Below are 5,721 nucleotides of genomic sequence, written 5' to 3' on the forward strand. Positions count from 1 at the left end.
CCCGAGGTGATCTTCCATGGAATCCTACACCCTGGACTGCCATAGATGAGGGAATTAAGGGCTTGAGAGAATTTGCTGTTAGAGAGATACTCTATGGTGAACATGAAACTCTGAATCCTGATGACATTCCTGTGGGTATTGGTCTTGCTAAAAAGATCATCAAACTTGCTCCTTCTAATTATGCAAGCATTCTGGCAAGCAGAATTGTGACAAGAAATTATGGTGGAGCTTCTCCTACGGTTGGCCAATTCAGTGATCAAATGAGACAATTGGAGGATAGCATGACATGTGTTTCTTTGGTTTCAGCCATTGAAACTCTGTCTGGAAAAATTGAGAATTGCATGAGAGAGTTAAAGGATGAATTTAGAAATTCCATATCCCAACTGGCACAAAGGGATAATTTAATTTCTTCCTCCAGGTGGATACAAGTTTAATCTGTGAGGAATACACGTCCTCCAAGGAGGTCATTCCAAAACAGATCAAATCAAAACAGACCACCAAGGCAATCACGTAGAACTATTTGGATAACTCTGCGTGATCAGTTTGGTGAGAACATGAACCGCTGGGATGGCCAACCAACTTCTAATCTTTTCAGGAGACTGAGAGAACTGCAAAGTGGCAGAACCCGAGGTAGCAATACCAGAAGGGTAGCTGTTACTTCCACAGTTCCCCAGAACAACTCTAGTAGCTGCAACAGTGGCTCCAGTTGTAACATGCAAAGTTATAACACTGCACACAGTGCGCAATGCACATGTGGGATGTTCTCCATAACTAGGGGTGCCCTGCCTCCCGCCAGGGGGAGGAAAGGGATAACAGAGATAATAGAATCTATTGGGATGTGTACATCCAGTGGCCTGGCACTTCACAATTTTGGAAGTATTTATTAGAATAAACCTTTATTAGAATAAACCAAACCAGGTTGGAAGAGACCTTCAAGATCATCGCACCCAACCCATCAACCAATCCAACCCACCCAAACGGCTAACCCATGGCACCAAGCACCCCATCAAGTCTCCTTCTGAACACCTTCAATGACGGCGACTCCACCACCTCCCCGGGCAACCCATTCCATAGCGCAATCACTCTTTCTGTATAGAACTTCTTCCTAACATCCAACCTCAACCTCCCCTGGCGCAGCCTGAGACTGTGTCCTCTTGTTCTGGTACTGGGTGCCTGGGAGAAGAGACCATCATCAGCCTGTCTACAACCTCCCTTCAGGTAGTTGTAGAGAGTGATAAGGTCACCCCTGAGTCTCCTCTTCTCCAGGCTGAGCAACCCCAGCTCCCTCAGCCTCTCCTCATAGGGCTTGTGTTCCAAACCCCTCACCAACTTTGTTGCTCTTCTCTGGACTCGTTCCAGCAAGTCAACATCCTTCCTAAACTGAGGGGCCCAGAACTGGACACAGTACTCGAGGTGTGGCCTAACCAGTGCAGTGTACAGGGGCAGAATGACCTCCCTGCTCCTGCTGGCCACACTGTTCTTGATGCAGGCCAGGATGCCATTGGCCCCCTTGGCTGCCTGGGCACACTACAGGCTCATGTTCAGCCTACCATCAACCAGTACCCCCAGGTCCCTCTCTGCCTGGCTGCTCTCCAGCCACTCTGCCCCCAGCCTGTAGCACTGCATGGGGTTGTTGTGGCCAATGTGCAGAACCCGGCACTTGGATGTGTTCAATCTCATGCCGTTGGATTCTGCCCATCTGTCCAGCCTGTCGAGGTCCCTCTGCAGAGCCTCTCTACCCTCCAGCAGATCAACTCTTGCCCCCAGCTTGGTGTCGTCAGCAAATTTACTGATGATGGACTCAATGCCCTCATCCAGATCATCAATAAAGATGTTAAAGCCATGGGCTGACAGCTTGGCCAGCAGTTTCCTATGGGGGACGGTGTCAAAGGCCTTGCTGAGGTCCAGGTAGACTACATCAACAGGCCTCCCCACATCCACCAGGTGGGTCACCTGATCATAGAAGGAGATCAGGTTGGTCAGGCAGGACCTGCCCTTCCTAAATCCATGCTGGCTAGGCCTGATCCCTTGGCCATCCTCTAAGTGTTGTGTTATTGCACTCAGGATGACCTGTTCCATGATCTTGCCTGGCACTGAGGTCAGGCTGACAGGCTTGTAATTCCCTGGCTCATCCAACCGGCCCTTCTTATGGATGGGCACCACGGTGGCCAGCTTCCAGTCCTCTGGGACCACTCCTGTGAGCCAGGACTGCTGGAAAATGATGGAGAGTGGCTTGGCCAGCTCATCTGCCAGCTCTCTCAGCACCCTAGGATGAATCCCATCTGGTCCCATGGACTTGTGGGGAGCCAAGCTGCTAAGGAGAGTTCCAACAACCTCCTCATGGAACATAGGGAAACTGTGCAGCTCCCTGGCTCCTTCTGCCAGCTCTGCAGGCCAGCTGTGAGGAAGAAGTTCTGCCCTTCTAGTAAAAATTGAGGCAAAGGTGTTAAGTATCTCTGCCTTTTCCTCATCCTTTGTTACAATGTTCCCCTCCGTATCCACCAAGGAGTGGAGGTTGTCCTTTCCCTTCCTCTTACTATTAATGTACTTATAGAAGGACTTTTTGTTGTCCTTCACAGCAGAGGCCAGTTTAAGCTCCAAGTGTGCTTTTGCCTCCCTAATTCTCTTCCTACAAGACCTAGCAACATCCTTAAACATTCTGTGGGTTGCCTCCCCTCTCTTCCAAAGGTGATACACCCTCTTTTTTTCCCTCAGTTCCATTAAAAGTTCATGAACCATCCAGGCTGGCCGTCTGCCCCAGCGGCTCATCTTCCGGCACATTGGCACAGCCTGTCCCTGAGCCTTCAACAATTCTTCATTGAAGTAGGTCCAGCTCTCCTGGACCCCTTTGTTTTTAAGGGCTTTATCCCAAGGAACCCTCTGAATTAGTTCCTTGAGTAACCCGAAGTCTGCCCTCCGGAAGTCCAGAGTGGAGGTCTTCTTGCCGCCCCTCTTGGCTTGACCAAAAACCGAGAATTCAATTATCTCGTGGTCACTGGACCCCAAACACCCTCCAACCACCACATCACCCACCAGTCCTTCCCTGTTGGTGAAGAGGAGGTCAAGCATAGCCTTGCCCCGGTAGGCTCTCGCAGCACCTGGGATAAGAAGCTGTCCTCCATGCATTCTAAGAACCTCCTAGACTGTCTCCTCTCTGCTGTGTTGAGTTCCCAGCAGATGTCAGGCAGGTTGAAAAAGGAGGAAACCACTCTTGCCCCGTGTGAGGATCGAACTCACGACCTTCAGATTATGAGACTGACACGCTACCTACTGCGCTAACGAGGCTCCTTGGTTGACACAGGAGCTCAGTGCACAGGCCTTGGTTGACACAGGAGCTCAGTGCACCATAATGCCATCAAATTATCAGGGATCAGAGTCTATAACTATTCTGGGAGTCACTGGTGGATTTCAAGAGTTAAGTAAGGTGGAGGTTAATATAAGTTTAACTGGTAAACAATGGAGGAAGCATACAATTGTGACCGGACCTGATGCACCTTGTATTTTGGGAATTGATTTTCTGAGAGAAGGGCGTTTCAAAGACCCTAGAGGTTACAAATGGGCTTTTGGAGTAGCTTCTATAGAAATTGATGGACAAAAACTGAAGCTGTCTGCTAGACCTGAGCTTTCTGATGAATCTGCAGTTGTGGGACAACATAAGATACAGGACATTAAATTGCCGGTTGCTTCTCAGACTGTGCATCACAGACAATACAGAACCAACCGTGACTCTTTGTTGCCCATTCAGAATCTGATTTGTCAGTTGGAGAGTCAGAAAGTCGTCAGCAAAACTCATTCACCTTTCAGCAGTCCAGTGTGGCCTGTGCGGAAGCAGAATGGAGACTGGCATCTGACAGTAGACTACCGAGCCCTAAATGAAGTGACACCACCTATGAGTGCAGCAGTACCAGACATGATGGAGCTACAGTATGAGCTAGAATCCAAAGAGGCCAAATGGTATGCTACCATAGACATTGCTAAATGCATTTTTCTCTATTCCCATAGCAGAGGAATGCAGGCCTCAATTTGCTTTCACCTGGAGAGGAATCCAGTACACTTTCAACAGACTGCCAATGGGCTGGATCCACAGCTCAAGCATCTGTCATGCAGTGATCCATGATGCTCTGGAGAAAGGTGGTGCTCCAGAACACATCCAGTTCATCGATGATATCATCGTCTGGGGTAAAACTGCTGAGGAAGTCTTCGAGAAAGGTAACAAAATCATTGACATTCTTCTGAATGCAGATTTTGCCATCAAACGAGACAAGGTGAAAGGACCTACCACAGAGATTCAGTTTCTGGGAGTGCGGTGGCAGGATGGACGCCGACACATTCCAGTGGATGTGGTAAATAGAGTCTCCACCATGGCGAAGCCCACAAACAAGCAAGAGACCCTATGTTTCTTGGGAATAGTGGGATTTTGGAGACTGCACATTCCTGGATACAGTCAGATTGTGAAACCTCTGTATGATGTGACTCGAAAGAGAAACCATTTCCACTGGGGACCTGAACAACAAGCAGCCATTTGGGCAGCCAACCTATGGCAGGACATTGCTAATCGAATCGAGAGAATTCCAGTGAATGTGAGACACATTGATGCTCACATTCCTAAGAGCAAAGCTACTGAGGAACAGCAATACAACCATCAGGCGGATCTGGCTGCAAGAGTTTCTCGAGCAGACATGGACTCTAATCTTGATCTCGACTGGAAACACCGATGTCGTAGGGTTGGAAGGGTAAGGCCAAACACCCTCCTCCCTTCCCCCTGTAAAGTAAAGGGAAAGAAAGTTGAAAAGGGAAAAAAAACTCTCAGCTGAATTAGCAAAGCAGTGGGTGCTGTATATTTACAAAGCAACATAGGATATGCAAGGGAATATATACAGAATTTACAATATTTACAATATGTACAAAAATATACAATAAAGTAGCACAGAAATGAGAGTTCCCCCCTCTGCTGAGGGGGTTCCCATCCTCTGCTCCCCCTTCTTTCCCCCTTTCCCCAGAGAGGGTTAGAAAGAGAGAGAAGAGAAAAAAATTAAAAGCAGTGATGTGTTAACTGGAAAGCGGTTAGTACCGGCCTTGCAGTTTATCAGTTTCAAGGTCAAGCCTTGCCCGAAAGCCCAGAACGCTGTGAGCTGCAAAGGGGGAAAAGTAAGACTGACTAGAAAAGTGCAGGAATGCCCAGGATACCTTGCCGCACTCCCAGTTCAGAAGGTGCTTCCTCCCAATCTACCAATGAAATTAGTTTAGATCCGTCTTTTCGTTTACAAACATCCGACTACCATATTCTCTTTCTTAAGGGGACAGCCTCAAACGGTCACAGCCATCTATCCCAGCTGCCCTGCAGTCAGCAGGGATATCTGCCACCAGAGCAGGTTGCTCAGAGCCCAGTCCACCCTCACCTGGAATGGTTCTGGGGATGGAGCATCTACCACCTCTCTGGGCAATCCGGGCCAGTGTTTCACCACTCCCAGCAGGAAGGATTTCTTCCTTATATGTAGTCTAAATCTGCCTCTGCCAGTGAGGGCCTTCACTGTTGCTCTGAGGCATGCTGGGGGACACTGCACCACACTTGAAGTCTTAGAAAGATGAGCTAATGGGAGCCAATAGGGAAGCACCAGTGAAACACCTCAAAGGAATGAAGGGGTGTTCCTGTAAGGAGGTGACATGATGACAACCCAGTTGAAGTGCCTCAACACCAACATGGGCAACAAGCAGGAGGAG

The 5,721-nt window shown here is 48.8% G+C and overlaps 1 non-coding gene across 1 annotated transcript; it reads right to left on the reverse strand.

Moving 5' to 3' along the window:
* Positions 1-3,212: 3,212 nt before the first annotated feature.
* On the reverse strand, positions 3,213-3,285 carry TRNAM-CAU (transfer RNA methionine (anticodon CAU)). Its single transcript has one exon. It is a non-coding gene; the product is annotated as a tRNA-Met (tRNA).
* Between the last annotated feature and the right edge of the window lie 2,436 nt (positions 3,286-5,721).

This window comes from Melanerpes formicivorus, unplaced genomic scaffold, assembly GCF_026170545.1.
Source record: "Melanerpes formicivorus ecotype bairdi unplaced genomic scaffold, bMelFor1.0.p_v2 SCAF_31, whole genome shotgun sequence".
Taxonomy (NCBI): domain Eukaryota; kingdom Metazoa; phylum Chordata; class Aves; order Piciformes; family Picidae; genus Melanerpes; species Melanerpes formicivorus.